This window comes from Triturus cristatus, chromosome 12 (genome assembly GCF_964204655.1).
Source record: "Triturus cristatus chromosome 12, aTriCri1.1, whole genome shotgun sequence".
In the NCBI taxonomy this organism is placed as follows: Eukaryota; Metazoa; Chordata; class Amphibia; order Caudata; family Salamandridae; genus Triturus; species Triturus cristatus.
The window spans coordinates 747,864,782-747,885,151 of record NC_140595.1 but is presented as its reverse complement, the minus strand read 5'-3'; the positions used below and the strand labels follow the sequence as shown (position 1 = coordinate 747,885,151).

Below are 20,370 nucleotides of genomic sequence, written 5' to 3'. Positions count from 1 at the left end.
GAGGTCGCCCTTTAATGTCATTGAGAGGTACTTAGGAGAAAACTCCTATTATTTGATGGTTCTTGACATCTGCATGCCTGCCTGTTTAAAAACAAAAATGTCCCGAAGAAGGTAGTCTTTTAGAATATCTACAGTCCACCGAAACGTACATCATTTATATTGAACCGCTTACTGCTTCCTGATCTAGAGACTGAACGAAGATAGAGTTGATATCACTTTGGATTCGGGTTTGTAATTGCAACAGGAGAATTCATGTTTGCATTTCTTGTTTATAGTTTTCAAACAAAATATGATTTGTGAGGTTCGAATTTATGTACATGATTTATTGACAATCAAACTAGGATTAATAAATGATGCGTTTTTATAGAACAGTTGAAAGGTTTTCTGTGTTTATATACTGCAGGTTATTAAGGTGCACAATAAGTTCCCATAGTGTTAAACTTCAGGGGCTATACAGAGTTGTTGTTAGTTTGGTTGTTCAAAAAAGAGCCCTCCTATAACTCACTACATTGAAGCACTCCTTTTTTGGTTGTTGAACTTCCACTTCTTCAGCTGACTTAGATAGGTGGAGGTTCAGAAGACCTGTCACCATACTGCCATAGAGCCTGGAGAAACAACCCAAATATATGTAACCTTAACACGAGTTTGTATGGCAGGTCACAAGGCCCGCTCACCCGTGTACATCATCTGCAGGGTATACCCTATACTGATTTTCACACCATGGTTACTCACTGGTCCAGGGCATATTCATAGGCATTCCCCCAAGAAAGACCTGTCCCTTAGGCAAACCAAGACCATAGAAAATGACTGCACTGAAGTGCTCTGAGGAAAAGTGCGGTCCCATATGATGCACAAAAAACATGTTAAATTACATTGCAAGTGAAGCTAAAGGCTCTATTGGGGAAGATAAATGCAGCTGTGCTGGCGCAAAAGAATGTACGAGAGAGAACAGTTTTCTCCAATGTACATCATATTCTCTCCTGTTAATAACCCAAGCAAAGGAGAAGTACATGGGCGAAAGCAGGAGCATGGGAGAAATACATTCCAAACATGTTTAGATATATTGTAATGTATTCACAATACCTTCCACAACTGCAGCATATATCTCATGGCAACAGATCATATGAACAGTATCTTCCTTCTTACCTGCGATTTTGTTTGAGTCCGGTGTTATTTAAAGGGGTTGCATTCGTAGAATGTGCCTAAGACAAAGTATTCACTGATTTGTACCCTTACTTGGACTCAGGGATTTTTATATATCTATCATTTAATGCTGGTATTGTGCCAAGTCCACATCATGGTACTGACCCTTTTTGGTGCATTGGGAGATGCTTCCCACATCTCTATTATCAAGAGGGCTTGCTTTGCACTGCTCCATTTCCTCTGCCTTTTTCATGTACTTCTATTTGACTTGCAACAAGAACTAGTATCTCCTCTGAGCCACCACAGTTCTTTATGATACAGCCTTGATTTCATCTACAGGGATGGGGAAGGCACCTACATTCAGTTTTGGTGTTGTGTGAGGGATATTTGCTGGATGGCTTCTGTTTGATGGTCTACTTAGAAGCCTTTTGTGTCATAGTGGGGCCATGAAGACTTTTTAGGATCCTTGGGCAGTCTTTCCCAATGACGGCTTATATCTCTTCTGGTAAGACATTTTGAGCTGCCTTATTCCTACTTCCACACAAAAGAGGGGATTCCTTTGCTCTTACAATTTTTCTAATAAACAAATTCTAAATAAAAATAAAACTATGAAGTATTCTTCATGTATTAAAAAAGGATTTTATTTAAGTAAATATTTATCTATGATCCTCATGTCAATAAGATTATATCATAACACATTCATTATCACACAATTTGTTAAAAACATTATACAATACAATCGATTTAAAAAACCATATTATACAATTGTACAAAAAATCCCAAAATGGCCAGCACAATGGAGACAAACACAAATGTAAGACACTAATCTTGTTCTTTACCCATACACATCACATAGAAACTCGGCAAAACTATTAATTGTAATTTAGATCTGTTACTAATCAATCTGTGCTGGTCATCGGATTGTGTTCTCAGAAAAGGCGTCAACGCGTTTCGATGGCTTCACAGTGATACTACCATCTTTGTCAAGACACAATTTTGTTGCCTCCTATGTAATTTGATTTGTCTCTTTAATTTCTTCTTAAGTGGTTGGAACAGTGCGCGTTTCCGATACTCAACTTCGTATCTACGGAGAGATAATACTTTCTACTGATTGCACGCTCCTCTCCCAATCTTCCTCTTAAAGTTAAAAAGACCAATCTGTCTTTTGGTAATCTCGCATATAAGATGGAGCCGATTTTCCTTTATTCAGCCCGTTTCTCGTTCTTTTTGTCTATATATATTCTCGTACCGGGTGGCCAATGCACATCAAACCCAAACCCCTACGAGGCTGCGTGTCCTCCTGTTAAATCGGGTGGGTCTCTTATTTTTAAAGACCAAGTTTCCCGAGGTACGCGTTTTCGGTTCCGGAGATTATTCCTACTTCCTCCATTGGTGTCACTTAGTTAGCAGCCATTTTTTCTCTTGGTGCTTAAAGTTTTTGAATCTCCATCTTTCATCATCTCAAAGATATGTTGTTAGTTTTCCTATCCTTAAAGACACTCTTCTTTCTAGATATTATTTACACTAGCAGGGTGGGGAAGGTAAAGGCTCTGTAGTGTTCTAAAACATACTTTTATGTTCTTCTGGTTAGTCCCATCCTTAGGAGTAGTTTGTACTTAAGATGAATTTCAGTTATTGTTTATCTCAATTTGTGTCTCCAATTTTCATTATCCCTAATCTCAGGAAATCTTATTGTGGCTTTTGATTTGAAGAAGTATTTGTATTCAATGAGAAGTTGAACAGGTGTATTTAGGCACAATATTTTTGCTTCATATTGGCCTGCAAAGGTGCAACTTTTATCTCCAAATAAGGAAAATCTACCTGGGTCAACGTTTGTGTTATTCATTAATTTACTATTCCCACATAGCGCCACTGGACTGAATGGTGTTCTGGCACTTCATGTAAAAAACATTTTTACATGACATTGGCAGGTGCTCCAGGGTCTTTTTGTGATGATATAAAGGTTAGCAACTTGGCGTTCGCAGAATACTTTAATTTATGATTATAAGTTACATTTAGATGGCCATCCACATATAATATATTGGTTTGAATGACTGGAGTATCTCTTCATGCATGTTTAGAATGGTATGTGTTGGACTTGGACCTTTCTTTAGTGTTACCCCCAAACCTTTTGCCTTCCTCCTCCTATTTTGGCTCAATTTGTCTTTGTTGGCCTTAGGACTCTGCACTTTACCACCACTAACCAGTGCTAAATTGCTTATACTCTCTCCTTCAAACATGGTAGAGTTGGCTTTTACCCAATTGGCATATTTCATTACTTATACTTATACATCCCTGGTAAAGTGGCACTACCTGTGCCTCGGCTCTGTAAATTAAAAATAGTGGGCCTGCACCACTGGTTGTGCCACCCACTTAAGTAACGCTTTAAACATGTCTCAGGCCTTTTTTAATAAAATACAGATCATCCCTAAAGTAGGTCCTAGGTAGCCCATAGGGAGGATGCAGTGTAAATAAATGTTTGGACATGTACTTTTAAGTTTTACATGTCCTGATAGTGAAAAACTCATAAAGTTGTTTCATCTTATGTTATTTCCAAACGCGAACAGGTAACCAGTTCATGTTTGGTGTCTCTGTAATTGTGAAGACAAACCTGGCTTATGGTGAAGTCTGAGTTTACATTACCATTTTCAAAATTTCATTTTTAGAAAGTTGGCATTTTCTTACCTTAGCAATTTAGTGCCTGTAGCCTATCTCTAGGTCATATGATGGGCTGTGGGTGACATTTAGACTTTGTGAATTCCCCCTAGACAGCCACACACAATGGGGAGTTGAGGTGTGACTGGATGGGCCATCACTGGCAGGATGGGAGGAAGGAGCTGGGCCCAGCCCCACTTACATGTGAATAGTCTGTGTCCTGTCCACACAAAGAGCTGCATACCCCTTGCAGTTAATCTGGATCCTGGGCCGAGAAGGCAGGGCATCTGTGCACTTCAAATGCAAGCCTCTAAAAGCTACTCCCCACTTCAAAGGCACAACTGTGTATACATACTGGACCTCAGACACCAGTTCTTCAGGACACTTCTGGACCTGTGGATACTCTTTCCGAAAGAAGGACTGCAGTGCTGCTGAAAGGACTGCAACTGTGCTGGACTGCTGGTCTGAAGGAACTGCTGACCTGCTGTGCTGAGCTGCTACCTGCTGCCCGCTTGCTTAGGTGAGAAGGACTGGACCTGCATCTCTTGAACCCGCAACCCAGAGTGACTCCAAGGGCTATTTGGGAGGCCTCTCGATCTGAAGCAACTGGGACATAACAGGCTTTCAACAACCTTGCAACTGCTCCTAGACTCTGCCATCTGTGAGTCTACCCTGCCAAGTAGTGCCACCCTAGTCCTGAACCCTTGGAAGTGGCTTAATGTGCTCTGCCAGCCTCTGTGGATCCAGCGGAACCAACACATCCTCTATGCTGTGCAGCACAAACGCAAGCAGAACCGATGCATCTCCGCTGCTGCATGGATTGGACTCTTCACAAAGACGTACATCACATCGCAGCTCTTTGGAACCAATGCATCGCACATCCTTGGCACAGCCCCTTGCATCCCTTATTGACAGCAAAGTCGGACTCTGCATTGCAGCCTCGAAGCACTTCAGAACTGACACATTGCCCCGACTGCGTACTGTACCCTTAACACCGGACTTCACATTGAAAGCCCCATCAACAGTATCCTTGATAACAATGCAGATCCCCACATTGCAGCCTCCCTGCATCCCTTTGGCTGTGTGATGCATCTTTGACTCGGATCCTTGCAAAGCTCCTCAAATCAGTATTTGAGGTACTTTTGTCAGAGGGCATAACTGGGTTGCTGTAGCCTTCCTGCGCTCCATTCTGGTCCTCCTGAACTTGTCACTGTGTCCCAGTCAGGCATGAGCAGATATTCATAGTTGGTGTTGTGGGCTTCTTGGCACTATTTTTTCTCAAATCTCTACATTTTAATGTCTCCAGTTCTACTAATTGGATTTTTGTCGTTTCATTTAATAAAGAAAGTTCTGAATTTTTTATGCTGAGAAAAACCCTGCCATGTCAGAACCCGTCCATCTTGGTGTATGTTAATCTTCAGAAACAACATTCCAAAATGAAGTTTTGATTCTAAAATGAAGAAAATAAGGGTCCTTGGTGTCTGCATGTGTCAGCTAATACTCACATAGAGATCTGGGGCAAGAAAAATATGTGCTGGAAGGCACGCTCTACATAGGATGGATATTCTGATGCTGTGACACTGACAGATTTGTGGTGGATGGCCTATTGGAAATAGGCTGTTTCTCTCACTTTTAATGATGTGGATAAATGCAAGACTGAAACTTCTTCTCTGCCAAACTCTAAATGACTCCCCAGTCCATTACCCTCATTACTAAACAAATGAATTATTAGTTGGGAAGGATTTGAGTACTTCCCAAGTAATAATTTCAAAATCATGTCAGGAACCAACATATATAAATATACCTGGGCACAATCCCTGGTAAATACGGCACAAAGCAAATAGGCTTAACTTAAAGAAAAGTGTGTAAAATATTTACAAATTTAAAAAGTCAAAGTACAACACAATAAAAATCCCACATCCAAGTTCTAAAATTAAGGAAGAAAATGATAGGAAAGATTACGCCAAAATGACTGGAATACAATGGGGGAACCGTATGCATGAATTTTAAAAATTTAGGACAAAAAGAGGCATAAAAAGTAAGGCACCAATCAAAAGTCACTGAGTGTTTACGGGGGTCTTTGTGCAGTGATTAATTAAACTAACTTTTACTGAAGCTCATTAGTGACATCTTTAGCAAGTCAACAAACACATACAAAAAAATACCAGTACATAAAGTCTAATTTTACAGCTCTGGTTGAACTGATATAGTACAAGCACATTTTTGATAATAATCCACATTTGTAAAGCATGAACAATCACCCGTAAGGGTCTCTAGGCGCTGGGGGCCGTCGGGAAGATTAAGCAAGCTATTGCCCAGAGTCACATGGTGCTGGGCTAATCTGCCGCCGGCGCCAGGGATCGAACCGTGATCCCCCAGATTCCGGAGTCAGTCACCCTGACCGTGGCGCCACACCTCTTCCACACATTTCACATTCACATTTGACAGTTTGTATGTAGCATCAGTACTGGCATTTCTCAATGCTGTCAGAGAAAGTGGATGGTGAAAGCTGTAATGGCCTTCTGAGAAATATCTTGGGCCCTGAAACTTATTTCTGCACATATTAAGCACTTCCTATGTGCAATTATTGGCTGGCCACGATTGATCGGAGGTCAGATACCCCAAACGAATCACCCAGTAGAAGTTTTTACCTTCTGACTTTTTCATGAAAGCAGAAATCCTCCAGCAAGGCATGATTGAAGGCTGTATCTGGTAAAGTCCTCTCAAAGGGGATAGCCACTGGACAAGGTCCCACTGAAGCTCTTGGTTTTAGTGGAAAAATCTCTGAAGGGGAAAGTTCACATTTCACTCCTGCCTAAGTCCTCTAATCGGTCTAAACCTTTGTGCACCTTCACTCAGTCAACATTTCTCCTTTCTGACTTAGGGTCTGACTTGGAGTTTAGTGGATAATTCATTCCAGCACAGATTTGGCTAATATCCCGTCAGCCTTATTACAAAGTGCATTATATAATGTGGCACTTATAATAAGGCAGAAGGGATATCAGTCACATTTAGGATGGAGTAACCCATGTGCCAAACTGTAAAAAAGAGACTTAGTCCCTTTTATGGAGCTCAAAATCCTCCAGCAGGGCAAGGCAGAACCTGTATTTACCAAAGTCCATTCTGCTGAAGCTCCAAAGATCCCAACTTTTCAGATTTTCCCGAGCAGATTCTCTTGGACTCTGTTAAGGCTCGCAGGACCTCTGGGACTGCACTTAGTGGAAATGACTCACTCAGGGCAAGGCACAGGTCCAGTTAGTACAGGTCAGCTGGTCAATCTAAGAAAAGGCCTCTTGTAACAAGATGTGCCCCTGTAGAAAAACAGGAGGCTAGCCATTTGACCCTTGGGATTGACTTGTCAATCATGGGTACACGTTGGAGTAGGTCTCCACACAGATTGCAGGCAGCAGGTTCAGTCCTCTTCTGTTCATCCACAGATCCAGATGTGTTCTTGTGAGCTAGGGGTGAGGTGCCATTTTTGTAGTATAGACTAGCCAGTGGGTGGGGTGTCTCCTGGACATCACCTAGCCACTCAGAAAAAAGTTCATAAAGGCAATTCTGATCCCTTTTGCAGCACATCCTGTTTACCTTCCTGCAAACTATCCCGCAAAGAACTATTCTGAATTAAATCCAACGAAGCAGAACCCTTCTGCCCTTGGAGGTGGGTTATGTCCCAGCCACGGTGTGTCTATGTTGATGAGAAGACGCCTCCTCCTCAAGCATGCAGAACTGGTTCTGGGAGTAGCTGGCTATACTGTTTCCTGGGATCAAGGGACTTCTCATCCAATGTCTCCGTTTACATGTAACAGTTTTGGTAAGTTGGTATGTCGCACAGTGGCTTTGATGCATCGGTTCTGCTGGGAAGACTGCTGGGCTGGCAGAGTACTTTCAGGCCCACTTACAATGGTTCAGGACTGGGGTAGCACCACTTGGGAGGGTAGGACTCACATCTGGCAGAGTCCAGGTGCTGGATTGAAGATGGAGGAAGTCTGTTCTGTCTCTGAGGCTTCTGATCAGGAGGCCAGCCAACTAGCTCTTGGAGTCACTCAGGTGGTCCGGGATTCAAGATGCCAGTCCAGTCCTTCTCACTCATGCAGGAGGGCAGCTGAGCAGTGTGGCAGTCTTTCTTGCACAAGAGCAGCACAACAATCCTTCTTCTGAGTCTTCCACAGGTCCAGATGTGTACTGAAGAGTTGGTGTCCAAGGTCCAATTGTTATACCTGGTGTCCACTTTGAAGTAGGAGAAGGTTCTAGAAGATTCCACCCTCAGAGGTGCTTAGACTTTCCTGCCTCTCTGCCCTGGCCCCAGGTTGTCTGGGATCACAATAGACAAGTGTGGTAGGGACTTTGAGAGGTGCAATTGTGGTTAGTGACAGATGCTCCCCCTCGTTAACTGAGAGTGATCCATCCTGCCAACACCAAGCACCTCTTTGTCTTACTGTCTGGGAACAATACAGAAAGACCTGCTGCTAACTGCACCTAGTCATGTAACTCAGGATACAGGCAGCAGACATCAAACTGTTGGGACAAGAAAATGCCAACTTTCTAAAAGTGGCACTTTCAGAATTGTGATTAGAAATATGACTTTACCATTACAGAGGGCTTTTAATTACAATTCTTTAGTCATCAAACTCGAACTGTCAACCTGCTTCCAATTGAAATATATAACTTGTAAAATGTGATGTGATAAACCAATTTTATCCTACCGGAGAGGTTTACCTCGCAGGAGTGAAAAACGGATTTCAGAGTTTTTGACTTCTAGGACATGCAAAACTTAAAAGTGCATGTCCCACTTTTTAAATACACTGGGGCAGATTTACAAGAACTGATGTATCTCTGCATTTTAGCAGAGATGTGTCAATTCAATTGCGTCACGCAAAAAAACCCTTGCGCCACCATGGATGCATTGCATTGACAATGCAGTGCACTGCGGCGCAAAAATTGACAGATGTGTCACACATCTGTTGGCGTAAAGGTAACGCATTGCTGGAGTCAATCTGCAAGCACGACGCAACTACAGCAATGCTCAGAAATGCTTATTCCTATTGTGCTGCATCACTCCTTACACCTGCTTCAAGCAGGCGTAAGGTTTTGACGCAGTGGCATTGTAGAAGTGACGCAGTGAAATCTTGTAGATTTCACTGTGTCACTTTTAAGAGGCTTTCTTGCGTCAGAACGCCCACCCTGCATACATTATACCTGATGCAGGTATAATGTGACGCAGAGCTTTACAATGTGACGGATCTTCCTAGATGGGTCACGTTGTGAATGTGTCGCAACATGGCGCATTATTTACAACGCCGTTGCCTCACAAAAGTGACGCAACAGCGGCGTAAAAGTGTTGTAAGGGGCTTGTAAATTTGCCCCACTGCATCCTGCCCTCTGGGCTGCGTAGGTCCTGACTTATGGGTGGCATATCTATTAAAAAGGAAGGTTTGGGCCTGGCAAGAGGTTTATCTTGCCAGGTTGATAAAGCTATTTATAACTGCACACACAGGATGCTACAGCAAGCCAGACATGTTTAGAAGGGTACTTAAGTGGGTGTCACAAACAGTACTGCAAAGCCTTCAGCATTTAATTTACAGGCCCGGGTACATGTGGTACATGTGGTACCAATTTACTAGTGGTTTCCAGGGATGTATGGCTTTCGTGGATCCCCCAACTTTTTCTTACCCAGAATCCCCTGCAAATCTCAAATTTAGCTGAAAAAAATCACTTTTTCCACACATTTTTGTGTGGGAAAGTTGTGGCATCACAGGGCCATATCTCCCTATAATACCCCGGGTGTCTAGTTTTCAGAAATGTGTGGGTTTGGTAGGTTTCCCTAGCTGGCCGCCGAGCACGGGGCCAAAAACTCAGGTGACCCCACCTGCAAAACCAGGCCGTTTTGTGATAGGCAATTTTGATGTTGCCTCAATACGTTTTGGGCCCTTGCCCGTCGCGGGTACTTGGGCCTCCCACACGAGTGAGGCACCATTTTTATCAGGAGACCTGGGGGAACGCCGGGTGGTAGGAAATTTGTGTCAGTCCGGTGATGCTACAACTTTCCCACATGAAAATGTTTGGAAAAAGTAATTTTTTTCAGCTACATTTGAGGTGTGCAGGGGATTCAGGGTAAGAAAACGTTTGGGGATCCACGCAAGCCATACCTCCCTATAATTCCCCAGGTGTTTAATTTTCAGAAATTGATGTGTTTGGTAGTTTTCCCCAGCTGGCTGCTGAGCACGGGGCCAAAAACCCAGGTGACCCCCCTTGCAAAACCAGGCCGTTTTGTGATACGCAATTTTGATGTCATCTCAATACGTTTTGTGTCCTTTCCCGTCCCGGGTACTTGGGCCTCCCACACGAGTCAGGCACCATTTTTATCTTGAGACCTAGGGGAATGCTGGGTGGTAGGAAATTTGTATCAGCCCGGTGATGCCACAACTTTCCCACACAAAAATGTGTGGAAAAACTCATGGGACCCCCTTTGAAAACCAGGTTGGTTTGTGATAGGTAATATAATTACATATGGCAACAAAAAATCCCTGGCATCAAGTGTGCTTTCTGCCCCCACGGGGGGGGGGGGCAGATTGGGGGCCACTGCCCTTATCTGTCCACCGGGGGGGAGAAAGGCTGTAATGGAGGCGGGGGTGGGGGCATTAGCGTGCCCATTTTGGGCAGCCCCCACCCTAATTACATATGTCAATAAAAAATCCCTGTCATCAAGTGGGCTTTCTGCCCTCCCGGGAGGGCAGATTGGGGGCTACTGCCCCCATATTCCCCCCAGAGGGGGCAGAAAGGCTGTAATGGTGGTGGGGATGGGGGCATTGGCATGTCCGTTTTGGGCAGCCCTCACCCTAATTACATATGGCAATGAAAAATCCCTGGCGTCAGTGGGCTTTCTGCCCCCCTGGGGTGCAGGAAAGCTGTGATGGTGGCGAGAGGGTGGGGGAATTGGTGTGCCCGTTTTGGGCAACCCCCACCCTAAAAACAAATGCGCAAAAAAACTCCCTGGCGTTTAGTGGGCTTTCTGCCCCCCTGGGGGTCAGATTGGGGGCTGCTGCCCCCATCTGCCCCCCAGGGGGCAGAAAGACTGAATTATGCCAATTTTTTATGAGGGAAGCGAAGGCCCTTGCCCAAGGGGCCACTCCCCCCTCCCTGGTGTCCAGTGGGTGGATCCTTGCTTGGGGATCGCCCTCCTGGGGCGTGATTCTCCACTTTCAAATGATACCTCTCCTGTCTTTCTACGTGCTCAGTGAAATTGAATTGAGCCTAAAGGCTCATTTCAGTTTCGGTTTCAGTGACATGTCGTCAGCGCGACGTGCGCGCTGATCGTCATTTTGCTGAAATGTGGGGGGGGCCTCGGAGCTGGGGAAGCTCTTCCCCAGCTCCCGAGGCTACAGGGGAGTTGGACCAGCAAACTATTGTACAGTAGATACTTGAGAAAGGACCAGTATTGTTATTGTATCTATGCCTTTATGAGAGCACATTTTTAATCTTTGAACTAAAAATGCAGTAAATCCAAAAACATTTTATCAAGACAGAAAAGTAAAACAAATGAACATGCAAGGCTGCAAGTAGACAGAGCAGTCACTGTTTCAGAGACTAAGGCATCCAAATCGGCCGCACTTTCTAAAAAAAGCCATAGATCAGCAAATAAAATGTTGTCAGTAAATAGAACAAAAACACACACTCACTCTGACTTACATTCTACATGTTATATTGCATCTGTAGCCTAACAAGAAAACGACTTTTGAGACATTTTAACCATTCACCAAATGCAATGGCATTGACAGTATTAATACTGTCATTAGCCAGCACTAACAAAAGACACATGCATACCTTTTTCTTTTGACATCTCTCCTTCTGAGCATGGGAGGCAGTCACAGCAGCAGACTGGCTGCCCTCTCCGTCCCGCCTTGTAAAAACCAGGAATACAGCTCTCACTACAAGCAGAACGAGGAGCCTGAGGATGAGAAAGAAAGGGAGAAAAACATTCAGGGCTATCATCTTTGTAGGTTTTTGTAGTATAAAGAAGCAGGTATTGAAGGGGACACATGTTTATTTGTCTTCCAACTCCACCGCCCCCTTGGGGACCAACTGTCCCAACCACCCAGTTCCACCGAACATTCCACTTTAGAACATCTATGTCACAATAGGTGACAGAGAGCTGACTTTCACCATAAAGTATGACATACTACAACTTCTTTTCTCTTTATAACAACAAGAAATACATATGCAACATACACAAAATGTGTACGTATAAAACAAGGAAATACGTAACAAAATAAGCTATGATGTTAATGAACTACGCTATAAACAATTGCAAAATTCGCACTAAAAGTAAATGGATGCACTATAAAAAGAAAAACAAAGGTAAGACTACAGCTTTATACAGGAAACATACAATAAAACACTAAGCAAATAGATAATCAAAAAGTGATCTGAGAACAATATGCTGTCACATACCAAATCCCAAACACTGCTACCAACCAAAATGTTTAAGAGGAATAACTCTTCTGATACTTTTGCGTGGTACATTACTTTGCATACCCTCTATGATATCAGCCTTCTCCTGACCATTCATCTTTGAAACTACTTGTTTGGGCAATTTATACACTCTGGAAAAATTCCACCAATCTCTTTTTATTAACTCTTACTGCATACTGTGATAATGCAGCCACTCTTACAGGTGGCTCAAACTTGAACAAAACTTTTGCCACTTTATGGGGATGACAAATTCTAACCCAATCTCATACTTGTATTTTGATTGAGTTCTCTTGGATCCTTGTATCTTCCAGTTCTAAGCTCTTATCATCCACTTTGCTTTGGTTTCCAAATCCACTTCATTCTTGCCAATAGATGACATGCATAAACCTCACTTCCTCATCCAACCACGGCACATATCAAATTTAGCTACTCTTCCCCTTAACATCTCAAACGGCCTCTTCCCAGACTCCCTCTTTGGTGTAGTGTGACGTGTCCATAGAATACTTTGGATCGCTTTTAAAAGGCCTATCCTGTTACTCACAACCCATTGTATACATCCCACTAAGATACAGTTCATTCGCTCAATAAAACCATTTGCTTGGGGGTGATAAAGAGCTATCCTACAATGTTGAATCTTGGATTGCTGCAAAAACTCTCTCCTTTCATTTGATACAAATTGTACCCCATTGTCTGATACAATTTTTGGGGGAAATACCTCTCTAGCAAAAACAATGTTTATGACACCCTCATGTTAGGATCCGTCATGAATTGCACCTCTCACCATTTGCTATAATAATCCACAACCACAACTGCATAAGTATATTTGTTGGGTAAAATGTGAAATAGACCGATAAAGTCCACAGCCAGTTTCATCCATGGTCCTTTTGGTAACTCCACAGCTTGACATGGTGGGGTAAATGTTTAAACCAGTTTATCAGTGGAGCAGCATATCATACACTCCTTAACAACTTGCGATATCTGATTATCGATTGAAGGCCACCCAAAAAATATTGCAAATCCTTCTCTTAGTATTGGGTTGTCCAATGTGACCTTCATGTCCCAAATCAACAATATGTCACCTTAGCCTTTCAGGTGGAATGAACTTATCTCCCCGCATGATCATTTTACATTTTCCCAATGATAATTCACTGAAACTTTGGCATAAGGTTGTATCTCTTTTGGCAGATTCCTCTCCTTAGGCAAGCCTTGAATAATGTAATTACTTACAGCAGTGAGCACCTTATTGGTTCTCAACTTTGCAAACCATTCACACTCTGAGAACCCACCACTTGTGCAAACATCATAACTAGCAACCAAACACTCTTCATCATCTTGAGGTGATGAAAAAATAGTCTGAAATTACATTCCCCCCTGGGTATATGTTCAATCCTGAAATTGTATTGAAGCAGTTTTGAACTCAATCCAGTGATCCTGGGTGTGTGATCTTTAAGTAAATGGCTGTTTACAATGTATATTAGTGGTTTTTGATCAGTTAGTAATTTGAACGTCCTCCCCCACAAAAAACTTTTGAATCTTTCCACCACCCAACAACATGCTAATAACTCACGTTCGATCACGAATAATTGTTTTTTACTGGGATGAAAAGCTCTCGAAGCAAATCCCACAGTATACTATTCACCCTGCTTCATTTGGGTGATCATACCCCCAAAGCGTTCCGGCTGGCATCTACAGAAACAATACACTCTCTGGTGGATCACTGCTGTCAACACTTTGAGTGCTGGAAGCTCACGCTTAATTTGTTCAAATTCTTCTTGACTTTTGTCATTCCAGTTGAACACCACCCCTCTTCTTAACAAACTGTGGTCTGTTTTGGCAGGAAAGTTACGTATTAATTTGGAGTAAAACTCACAAACACGAAGAAAAGAGGAGATCTGTTCCTTCCTAGAAGGATATGAAAGATTAATACTATTTATTTATTTTTAATTATTTTTAAGTGATGATAAGTAAGGTGAATATGAGTGATCCATGATGTGTCACGGAAGTCACTATGTGTTTTGAAAATACCCCTCACACACTATGAGTCCCATCGTGTCATGCTTCATCATGGGGTCTTCCCATCCCTCTACGGGGCGGGGCGTGCTACTACCTACGAATACGTGGGAGCACTGTTGTTATGAGTAGATAGGCTATGTGTAGTGAGGGAATGTGAGTGCTAGGGTTTAGTGTAAGATACAAAAATTAAAAAGACCCTGGCTAGTAGAAGAAACAATTTTATTCAGTTCTCTAGCTGGGAGCATTAAAAATGGGGAAGAGTGTAGAAGGTGTCACAAAATTGTGGCTGCCTACTGGGTCAACATGTTTCGTAAGCAGTCCCCACTGCTTTACTCATCAGGACCGACAATTAGTAATCCCTATTGCACTCAATATAGAATTATTAATTATGTTTGTATGCCTATTATTCTAGTAAACCAGACCTTCCATAGTTTGTAGATCTGTAAACAAGGGTACACTGACCCCAGTGATTCAAAACCAAGTTGGTATCTGTAAGGAAAAAAAGGAAGGAAAACAACAATACAAACGAGTTTATCGCTGTTAGATTAACACATCACCATACTTTGGAACATCTAATTAGAATTCATTGTGATTTCGTGATATATTTTTCTTTCTCAATATATATTTTTCTTTCTATATCAGCGTGGGTGTTGTATTTATAAACCACTACCCATGTTTGTTTGTAGAAATGGAGAAGGTAGTTAGACAAAAGACAAACTATACATATATTTACAGCAAAATTTACGACAAAAATAGATGTTAGAAGACGACACAAAACACTGATGTTATTGATATAATACAATAATCAACCATCCGTAATCTTTAGAAAATTTTTCCGTTAATCAATTGCCCAATATCGTTTGCTGTGTAAATTCACTATATACATACATTAATTAGGCGTAATGTTCAGGCTTCATGAGCATACACTGGAGGGGAGGGTGCCTGGATTTGTCACTGCGGGGGAATAAACATCGCATTAGCTTTAGAAATGGACCGCTGTAGGTCGGCAAAGTAGCAGTCACACTGGCCTGGTTTAAAGACTTGGCCAAGTCAAAACTTACGATTTGCAGGATCATTCTTCACTTCCATGTACCTCCGTGTTGCTCCGTGGATGTCAACACGGAAGTGTATGTCGAAGCTTTTTAAAGGAGTTCAATCGGGAGGAAACAGGCGGGAAAGGCTTCAAGTATGGAACTAGAGCGTAAAAGACTTAGAAAATGGCCGCCCGGAATGGGCTTTCGGAGTACTAAATAATTCACTTCCTGGTTTAGAGAAAATGGAGATAGACGTTTGTAAACACATCGTTTTGGGAAACATGGAAATAGACATTTGTAAACACATCGTTTTTTGAGGGTTGTCCAAAATTGAGCTGTGTCTATTTAGTCAAAAATATATCTATATAAAAGAAGGATAGAGGTTGAAAATAAGTTTGCGAGATAAAACGGAAAAAATCATCAGTTTCCAACGCTAGAACGTGCAGGACTTGCAAAAATGGCCGCCCGGAATGGGTCTATGAAGTACTAGATGTATCACTTCCTGGTTTGTCCCAATTAGTGGAAATGAACGTTTAAAAACGATCGTTCATATTGATTCATGAATTTTTGTAGTCCCCTTGTCAGCAGTTTATAAAAATTGAACCATAATAGAAAAAATGAGTGAAAAAATATATATAGCAAATTATATATAAGTTCTGGAAATTTCAAAAGGGAAGGCATTTGTTCCAAAGCTAGGAAAAGAGGTTCTTAGTGTAATTACAACTGACTCCATGGAATGTCGTCGTTCAGGCCTGTGATATTTGTCTTTAGGCGGTGTACCCATCTTTGTTCTTTTTCAAAGAGATATTTTTCATTTGGAACTTGTTCAATGACTGTCCATGATATGTCTTCTGGTGTGTGGGCAAGATCAATGAAATGTGCTGCCATTTTTGTAGCACCTCTTTTACACCTGATGTTACTTTTGTGTTCTCCAATCCTTGTTTTAACGGATCGTGTTGTCATCCCTATATATTCTAGTTGGCAGGGACATGTGATCAAATACACAACATTGTTGCTGTTACAGGTAGTGAATTTTCTCTGCTCCCATTTTGTGCCATCAAGAAAGGTGATGCATGTACTCTTACTGGTAAGTTAACAAACCTTACATCTTCCACATGGATGGTGTCCTTGAATTTTGGCCATAGCTGTTGATTGGCCTGTAGGTTCATTTTTGCTTGGTCTAGTGTGGACAAGCATATCGCGAATACTTTTCCCTCTTCTGTGTGAAAAGATCGGTTTCGGGCGGTTCAGTCCTCCACTATTCAGGATACGCCAATGCTTGTTCACAATTTTTGTGACTTTATTGGAATTAGTGTTGTATGTGGTGATACAGAATGGTCGATTTTCATTGAGTTTGGGGGTAGCAGGTTCAAGAAGACTCTCTCTGCAGTTGTTGCGTGCTCTTTTGTATGCTTTGTCTATGATCCGTTTGGGGTATTGTCTTTTTTCAAGTTTGACTTTGAGATCTTCCGATTGGATTTTGAAATCATCGACTTCTGTGCAGTTACGTCTTAAACGCAAAAATTGTCCATAAGGAAGATTATCTCGCAGATGTTTAGGATGAAATCTCTGATATAGTAAAAGACAATTTTTTGCTGTGGTTTTGAAATGTGTCGTAGTCAGCAGTCTCCTATCTTTAGGTGATATATTCAAGTCAAGAAAGATCAACTCCTTGTTTGAAATTGTGCTGGTGAAATTCAGAAATTCATCTTGGTAGTTGAGCCAAGTAATGAATTGATTAGCGGTATCTTCATCGCCGTCCCAGATGATCAGTATATCATCTATGTATCTTTTCCAGATGTTAATGTGGTTATGGAAAGGGTTGGTGGGATGTAGAATCTTCGTTGTTTCCAAGTGATGTACATAGAGACCAGCTATACTGGGAGCGAAGGTGCTCTCCATGCTGGTCCCGTGCTTCTGAAGATAGATGGTATCGTTGTATTTAAAGAAGTTCTCTCTCAGTGCTAAATTGCAACATTCCATGATGATGTTTCTGGGTGTTTGATACTCCCATTCGGTATCAAAGAGGACTTCTTCAATGATGTTTAAAGTCTCTGTATGCGGTAGACTGGTATACAGACTTTCAACATCACAACTTATTAACAGTTGGTGTTCGGGGTCAAAAGGAAGATCTTCTAATAACACAAGAACCTCTTTGGTGTCTCTCAGGTAGATTGATGTTTTTTGAACCATAGGTCTCAAATATGCATCTGCAAATTTTGAAACTGGTTCTAGGATGGATCCTATACCAGATACGATGGGACGACCTGGAGGATCTTTTAGTTTTTTATGTATTTTGGGAAGAGTATATAGATAAGGTATTATGGGCGAATCTTGAATCAGGAAGTCTCCTTCTTTTTTTGTTATCCATCCATGAGCAAGTGCTTCTTCTACCATGCTCATAATTTTTATTTTTACCCTTTCTGTTGGATCATGATCTAGGATTTCATAATTTCTTGGATCTTGAAGTAGACTTTTACATTCGTTGTCATACTGATCTTTAGATTGTATAACTATGGCCCCTCCTTTATCAGCAGGTTTTATCACCAGATTGGGATTACCATTGAGTTCTCGTATTGCTTGTCTTTCATTGTTGGTTGTGTTCTGGAAGACTTGATTGGTGGTTGGGTGCAGGTTCCCCAAATCTTTCATTACTGCTTTCTCAAAAGTGAGCAGTTCTATGGGAAGAGTGGTATCCGGTGTTGTAAAGGTGGATTTAGGTTTTAAACCAGTGTCACCCTCTTGTGTTTTCCTTGGTTCTTTATCTTTGAAAAAGACTTGTAATTTGAGTCTCCTCATAAATTCTTGTCCACAGACGATGATTCATCTGATACCGGTTCCAATAGCTCAGGGTCCAACCACGGGAGAAGTCCTAGATACCCAAGCATGAGGAACAACTATAGACGCCCTAATCAACAAGGACCAAGAGGATGGGGCAATTTCCAAGGGCCAACTATGTACCCTCCGCAATTCTTCGGACCACCTCCATTCCCACATCCTCAAGGGACATATCCACCATGGCACTATCCGCCCCAAGAATACTCCTACTTTGATCAAGTTCCTTTTTTAGGAACATGCCAAGGAAGAAACAGAGGAAGGAATTGGAGAGGCAACAACGTCCATTGGACACCCAGAGAAGAAGAACAAGTGAAAGTATCAACCAGGAGCATGACAAAAGCGTCAACAATAAGCCTGGGCAAAGCACTACGCTACGCTCGCGTAGTTTGCGAAGTTCGCGCAACTTCGCACTACGCGAACTGCACGTAGCACAGTGCGAACACGCGTAGCGTAGTGTTGCGTAGTGCTGTGGTCATTTTTTGCTTGCTCGCGGTCCTCAACGTCAAGTTGGCGACTGCGAGCAAGCAAAATGACATCCCGGCGAGACTTTTTCCTTGTTCGCGATCAGCAACTGCAAGTTGGCGATCGCGAGCATGGAAAATAAACCTCCCGGCGAGATTCCCAACGTGAGGAGGTCAGGTTTCTCATTGCGAGTGGTCGCGTATGCTCGCGACCGCTCGCGATGAGAAACTACCAGTTCGCGTTGAGAAAGCTGAAGCTCGAGTAAAAATCTACTCGAGCAGCAGAAAACTACAGCTCGCACTGTGCAAGATGCCATTTTTAAGTGCCGGTTGCTTGTCCGCACTGTGCAATCATTGAAAACGACATCTGGCACAGTGCGAACAAGGTACTACGCAGTTCGCGAAGTGCTACGCGTAGCTTGCGTAGTGCGAACTTCACTTTGCGTAGATTCGCGAAGTGCTACTTCGCGAACTACGCCCAGGCCTAGTCAACAAGCAAGAAATGAACCTGGTAGTGAATCTCACCAATGATCCATTAACAGTAGCACAGATCTCAGTCCTAGAAAGGGGACTAGGTTTGGTGCCAACAGCAAATATGGATAGTTTCCTACTATTTAAAGAAATACAAGAATTTATGAAGAGACTCAAATTACAAGTCTTTTTCAAAGATAAAGAACCAAGGGAAACACAAGGGGGTGACACTGGTTTAAAACCTAAATCCACCTTTACACCACAGGATACCACTCTTCCCATAGAACTGCTCACTTTTGAGAAAGCAGTAATGAAAGATTTGGGGAACCTGCACCCAACCACCAATCAAGTCTTCCAGAACACAACCAACAATGAAGGACAAGCAATACGAGAACTCAATGGTAATCCCAATCTGGTGATAAAACCTGCTGATAAAGGAGGGGCCATAGTTATACAATATAAAGATCAGTATGACAACGAATGTAAACGTCTACTTCAAGATCCAAGAAATTATGAAATCCTAGATCATGATCCAACAGAAAGGGTAAAAATAAAAATTATGAGCATGGTAGAAGAAGCACTTGCTCATGGATGGATAACAAAAAAAGAAGGAGACTTCCTGATTCAAGATTCGCCCATAATACCTTATCTATATACTCTTCCCAAAATACATAAAAAACTAAAAGATCCTCCAGGTCGTCCCATCGTATCTGGTATAGGATCCATCCTAGAACCAGTTTCAAAATTTGCAGATGCATATTTGAGACCTATGGTTCAAAAAACATCCACCTACCTGAGAGACACCAAAGACGTTCTTGTGTTATTAGAAGATCTTCCTTTTGACACCGAACACCAACTGTTAATAAGTTGTGATGTTGAAAGTCTGTATACCAGTCTACCGCATACAGAGACTTTAAACATCATTGAAGAAGTCCTCTTTGATACCGAATGGGAGTATCAAACACCCAGAAACATCATCATGGAATGTTGCAATTTAGCACTGAGAGAGAACTTCTTCAAATACAACGATACCATCTATCTTCAGAAGCACGGGACCAGCATTGGGAGCACCTTCGCTCCCAGTATAGCTGGTCTCTATGTACATCACTTGGAAACAACGAAGATTCTACATCCCAACAACCCTTTCCATAACCACATTAACATCTGGAAAAGATACATAGATGATATACTGATCATCTGGGACGGCGATGAAGATACCGCTAATCGATTCATTACTTGGCTCAACTACCACGATGAATTTCTGAATTTCACCAGCACAATTT

The 20,370-nt window shown here is 42.2% G+C and overlaps 1 pseudogene; it reads right to left on the bottom strand.

Annotated features, from left to right (window-relative positions):
- Positions 1-17,969, bottom strand: part of LOC146782675 (vomeronasal type-2 receptor 26-like) — a 42,645-nt pseudogene extending 24,676 nt beyond the window's left edge.
- Positions 17,970-20,370: the final 2,401 nt, after the last annotated feature.